This window comes from Triticum dicoccoides, chromosome 5A (genome assembly GCF_002162155.2).
Source record: "Triticum dicoccoides isolate Atlit2015 ecotype Zavitan chromosome 5A, WEW_v2.0, whole genome shotgun sequence".
In the NCBI taxonomy this organism is placed as follows: Eukaryota; Viridiplantae; Streptophyta; class Magnoliopsida; order Poales; family Poaceae; genus Triticum; species Triticum dicoccoides.
This window is the reverse complement of record NC_041388.1, coordinates 243,685,387-243,692,169: the sequence shown is the minus strand read 5'-3', so window position 1 is coordinate 243,692,169 and position 6,783 is coordinate 243,685,387.

Sequence of the window (6,783 nt, the reverse complement as noted above, 5' to 3'; positions counted from 1 at the left end):
GCGGGGTCTCGAACGCCTACTCGCGCATACGTACGGCCAGGGCTCGTGTACATGGCTGGGTCGGAACGGAGAAACAGCGTCGTCGTCATGTTCATGGGGAGGCAACAGAATGCGTCGTGTTCATGGGGAGGCAACGGAATGCGTCGTGTTCATGGGGAGGCAATGGACCGCGTGGGAGCCAACCAGCTGGGTCAGAACGGAATGCGTGGTCGTGTTCATCGGGAGGGCTTGGACAGAATAGGCGATGGAAACGAGGCCTGGCGTACCACAAAACGGAGGAAACAGACCTCCTATGGTCGAAACGGGGGTCCCGTTAATTGGGAGGGGTGTGGCGTACCGCAAAACAGACGAAACGAACTTGTGTTGGAGCACTATGGTCGAAACGGGGGTCCTGTTCATCGGGAGGGGTGTGGCGTACCGCAAAACGGGACTCCACGGGATACTGTTCATCTCCATCATCGACCCCCTCCAGCCTCCATGAGTTACTGTTCATCCACCGTCGACCTCCTCCAGCCTCCACCTGCGACTGTTCATCCACGGGCTCCTGTTCATCTAGCCTCCACCGCGCGCTACTCCACCGACTACTGTTCAACCAGCCCTCTCCACGGGCTCCTGTTCAACCACCCCTCCACGGGCTACTGTTCATCCTGCCCTCCACCGTCTACTGTTCATCCTGCCCTCCACGGGGTGGTCCTGTTCATCCAGCCCTCCACGGGGTCCTGTTCATCCAGCCCCAACCGGCTCGATCGATCGGGGTCCTGTTATCCAGAGGCAACACCACGGGGTCCTGTTCATCCACCCCCACCGGGAACTGTTCATCCAACCCCCCACACCGCTCACTGTTCATCCAGAGGCAGCATCGATCGGCTTCAGTTAGCAGCAGTAGCGAAGGAATCGCTCGATCGGGTTTAGTTAACAGCCATCGATCGATCACTCGGGTTCAGTAACGCGTAGCCTGCAGTGCAATCGCTCGGGTTCAGTTAGAGCCCAACGCCTCACTCGGGTTCAGTTAGAGCCAACGCCTCGCACACATGCGCGTACGTGTAAGAGAGAAGCACTGTAGGATCTAGAAGTTGATGTGTCTAGAGGGGGGGGGGTGATTAGACACTTAGAGCTAAAGTTGCAATTTTTAGGCCTTTTTGGTTTGAGTGGAGTTTTAGGCACAATTTCAACATACACAATACATATCAAGCAAGCATGCAAAGAGTATATGAGCAGCGGAATGTAAAGCATGCAACTTGCAAGAATGTAAGGGGAAGGGTTTGGAGAATTCAAACGCAATTGGAGACACGGATGTTTTTCCCGTGGTTCGGATAGGTGGTGCTATCCTACATCCACGTTGATGGAGACTTCAACCCATGAAGGGTAACGGTTGCGCGAGTCCACGGAGGGCTCCACCCACGAAGGGTAATGGTTGCGCGAGTCCACGGAGGGCTCCGCCCACGAAGGGTCCACGAAGAAGCAACCACCCACGAAGGGTCCACGAAGAAGCAACCTTGTCTATCCCACCATGGCCATCGCCCACGAAGGACTTGCCTCACTAGCGGTAGATCTTCACGAAGTAGGCGATCTCCTTGCCCTTACAAAATCCTTGGTTCAACTCCACAATCTTGTCGGAGGCTCCCAAGTGACACCTAGCCAATCTAGGAGACACCACTCTCCAAGAAGTAACAAATGGTGTGTAGGTAATGGAATCCTTGCTCTTGTGCTTCAAATGGTAGTCTCCCCAACACTCAACTCTCTCTCATAGGATTTGGATTTTGTGGAAAGAAGATTTGAGTGGAAAGAAACTTGGGGAAGGCTAGAGATCAAGATTCATATGGTAGGAATGGAATATCTTGGTCTCAACACATGAGTAGGTGGTTCTCTCTCAGAACATATGAGTTGGAATTGTGTATGTGTTCTGATGGCTCTCTCCACGAATGAAGAGGAGGTGGAGGGGTATATATAGCCTCCACACAAAATCCAACCGTTACACACAGTTTTCCAATCTCGGTGGGACCGAATCAACAAACTCGGTCGGACCGAAAAGGTAAACCTAGTGACCGTTAGAGATTTTCGGTGGGACTGACATGCAACTCGGTAGGACCGATATGGTTAGGGTTTGGGCATAACGTAATCTCGGTGAGACCGATTACACAAACTCGGTGAGACCCATTTTGGTAATTAGCTAACCAGAGAGTTGGTCAGGCAAACTCGGTGGGACCGATTTGCTCTTTCGGTGAGACCGAAAAGTTACAAAAAGGAAACACTGAATTTACATTGCAATCTCGGTGGGACCGATCCGCCCTTTCGGTGAGACCGAAAAGTTACGAAAGGGAAACAGAGAGTTTGCAATCCCATCTCGGTGAGACCGAGATCCCTATCGGTAGAACCGAATTGCTAGGGTTTGGCAGTGGCTTATGACAAGTGAAACTCGGTGGCGCCGGATAGAAAGAATCGGTAGGACAGAGTTTGGCTTTGGGTTTAGGTCATTTGTGGAAGTGGGAAAGTAGTTGAGGGTTTTGGAGCATATCACTAAGCACATGAAGCAAGAGGCTCATTAAGCAACACCTCATCCCTCCTTGATAGTATTGGATTTTCCTATGGACTCAATGTGATCTTGGATCACTAAAATGTAAAATGAAGAGTCTTGAGCTTGAAGCTTTAGCCAATCCTTTGTCCTTAGCATCTTGAAGGAGTTCCCACAACCTTTAGTCCATGCCACTCCATTGTTGAACTTATCTGAGACATGCTAGATAGAAATGTTAGTCCAACAAGAGATATGTTGTCATCAATTATCAAAACCACCTAGGGAGCACTTGTGCTTTCAATCTCCCCCTTTTTGGTAATTGATGGCAACATACATCAAAGCTTTAGATAAAGATATAAAGAACAGCAAGTAAAGCTTTGGAAGGACATGTAACAAGCGTAGGCTCCCCCTACATGTATGCACTCATGTAATTATGAAATATAGAGGCATGTGAGAGCATAACCATGACAGAGTAGGCAATGTGTTACATGTATCTTGGCCATATGCATCAGAGCAAAAGATTATCAAGGAAAATACCTTCATGCTCATGAGTCCTTCTTGCAAACAGTATGTACATAAGCAAGAACTCCTCATACTCATGATTTTGATGCATATACTTACCTTGTGGTCTTGAGTTGGCTTAGGATGGAATGAACCTGCACAAACAAAGTTAGATAACACAGGTACATCCACTAGCCAGAGCAAACAAAAGAAACCACAAGAATACCAATACTGGGATGACATGTAGAGAGTGAGTACAAGGTACCACATTGGATTCAACATGTCCCCAAGAATAAAGATATGCAATGAATTTGAGTGATTTCTTTCCCTTAGGTGTCTTGCTCCCCTTGAATCTTACACGGGATATTGGGAGAAGATAGGAAACAGAAAATCAGAGCTGAAAGATACAACTGGATAGAACTTAATGCAAATAAGCGTATATGAACATATCTTTCCCCCAAAAAGACATGTGACATCTCTCCTCTTGAACATCAAGCATCTGGGATCCTTGAGTATTTTCTCTCCCTGGAAATCTCTCTCTCCCCCTTAATAACATCTGGGAAATCTCTCTCTCCCCCTTAACAACATCTGGGATCCTTGAGACTTTCTCTCCCCCTTGAGCTTCCCTTAACAACATCTGGGATCCTTGAGACTTTCTCTCCCCCTTGAGCTTCCCTTAAAAACATCTGGGATCCTTGAGACTTTCTCTCCCCCTTGAGCTTTGATGTGATCTATTTCTCCCCCTTTGACATCAATTTCCAAGAAGGGCTTTCTGGAATCCGTCGTATAGGTTTGGTCCTTGAGACTCAGCACAAAGCAAAGGATAAAATTGTGATGCTTGTAGAGGACAAGATTCATTGAGTGGAGATGGATCAGAAGAAATGTAGAACAAGTGGCAAACTGTTTTTCTGATTGCAAAGTCGGTGGCACCGAGTGGCATATTTCGGTGGTACCGAAAAGATTCGGTTGGACCGAAAATTGCAAGTCGGTGAAACCGAGTTTACACAGAGAAAAACACTTGTCACCTCAGCTCACTAGACATGTAGGATCTCACAAAGATTTGCAATGAATTACCTGAAGGATTTGCAAGGAATTAAATGCAGAAAATGCAGAATAAAAACAAAAAGAAAAAAGAAGAGACTGAAAAATCTAGATGGAGTTTTTTTTGAAAAAGACAAAGAAACTGAACATGCATGAGATACAAAAAGAACACAAGAGAACTTCGTCTAGAGTTGGGAGGTGACATAGTCACCTATGTTAGAGTATATTGACTTAGGAGTCAAGTGAGAACACTTGATCATAGGTCATACTCATCGTTTTAAGCTCAAAATGGGGTTACCATTTTTCGTTTAAGCATCTTGATGTATTCACATCTTGTTGAGTTGCTTTGACTCATGTCTTGGAGTAAAGCTTGTCTAAGATGGAATAACATACCTTGGGTGGTGGTGTGGTTCTTGCTCATGTAGTTGAACTTGTGGGGGTGCTCAAGGTTGATGTAGCTCATCAAGAGTTGGGAGCACCACTTGGAGTTTGAGTTTATCTACCTACATGGGTTAGTTCTTGCAAGGAAGAGCACTTGTGTATCCAAAAATGACAATCATGAAGCTCAACATAGAATTTGTCAAAGGATATGTTTGAATGGTTTTGTGCTTCCTTGTCTTCAACCACCATTGTGTAGAGTCTTGGTGATGTAGAGATTGCTCAAGATGTGAGTGAGTCGCAATCTCATGGAATTAGATTCAACCAAGCACCTACATGGGTTAGACAACATGCAAGGTGCAAATATATCCAAGACATAAGATAGTTATCATAAGAGATATATCATGGATTAGTCATAAGCTCATGTCTTGCATGTATCCAATGGAGTTTCTACTCCAAGTTCGAAGCATCAATGATGTTCAATTCTCCTCTCAACCTGCAAAAACACTTTCTCATCAAGAGGTTTAGTAAATATATCCGCTAATTGCTTATCGGTGCGAACATGCTTAAGATCAATGTCACCCTTAGCAACATGATCTCGAATGAAATGATGACGAACTTCAATATGCTTAGTTCGAGAATGTTGTACAGGATTATGACCAATTTTGATAGCACTTTCATTGTCACAAAGTAGTGGAACATGTTTCACATAGATCCCATAATCTTTAAGAGTTTGGGTCATCCAAAGTAATTGATCACAACATGAACCAGCGGCAATGTATTCCGTTTCGGCGGTGGATAAGGATACCGAGTTTAGTTTCTTGGAAGACCAAGACACAAGAGATCTACCAAGAAATTGAAAAATACCCGAAGTGGATTTTCTATCAACCTTATCTCCGGCATAATCCGATTCGGAATAGCCAACAAGGTCAAAGGAAGACCTCTTAGGATACCAAATGCCAAAATTTGGTGTATGGATTAAATATCTCACTATCCTTTTCACAGCCTTAAGATGACATTCTTTAGGAGCAGCTTGATATCGTGCACACATGCACACACTTAGCATAATATCGGGACGTGAAGCACATAGGTATAACAATGAACCAATCATAGAGCGATAAACCTTTTGATCAACCGGTTCACCATCTTTGGTTAAATCATTATGTCCACTAGTAGGCATGGGTGTAGACATACCTTTGCATTCTTGCATATTGAACTTCTTGAATAAGTCCTTGGTGTACTTCGTTTGAGAGACGAATGTACCTTCCTTAGTTTGCTTGATTTGCAAACCGAGAAAGAATTTGAGTTCACTCATCATAGACATCTCAAACTTCTCTGACATTAGCTTTCCAAACTTTTCACTAAAGAGAGGGTTAGTTTAACCAAATATGATATCATCGACATAAATTTGGCATACAAATAGTTCTCCATTAACCCTTTTAGTAAAAAGAGTAGAATCAATTTTACCAATTTCAAAACCACTTGTAGTAAGGAACTTGGTCAAGCATTTATACCATGCTCTAGGAGCTTGTTTAAGACCATAAAGAGCTTTGTGAAGTTTGTAAACATGATTTGGTTTCTTAGGATTGATAAAACCGGGAGGTTGTTTGACATAAACTTCCTCCTCTATTTCACCATTTAGAAAAGCACTTTTGATGTCCATTTGGTACAAGGTGATATTATGGTGATTAGCATAGGCAAGTAAGATGCGAATGGACTCAAGTCTCGCAACGGGAGCATATGTCTCACCATAGTCCATACCTTCGACTTGTGTGTATCCTTGGGCGACGAGACGTGCTTTGTTGCGAACCACTTGTCCATCTTCATCTTGCTTGTTGCGAAACACCCATTTGGTACCAATGATGTTGTGGTTGTTGTCGGGCTTCTCAACTAATGTCCAAACTTGGTGTCTCTCAAAGTCGTGTAGCTCTTCATGCATAGCGTTTATCCAATCCGGATCTTCCAATGCTTCTTGAACCTTCATAGGTTCAATGCTAGAGATGAATGAATAGTTTTCACAAAAGTTAGCTAAACGAGTCTTTGAGCGAGTGATTCTCCCGGTTTGTATATCATTTAAGATTTGCTCGACGGGATGATCTTTGGCAATTCTTGATCGAACTCGTGAGAGCTTTTGCTTGGGTCTTTGTCGAACATCTTCTTCATCTTGTTCTTCTTCTTGGTCTTCTTCATTGTTGACGTTGTCGTTCTCTTGTCGTGGTGTAGAAGGAGGTTGTTGATGTTCGTCTTGATGTATTTCCTCGTTTTCTTCATCTTGGTGTGTCCCACTTGTGGATGCTTCCGTGTCAATTCTTGGTTCACTTTGTCGTGAAGTAGAAGCTTCCACTTGGATG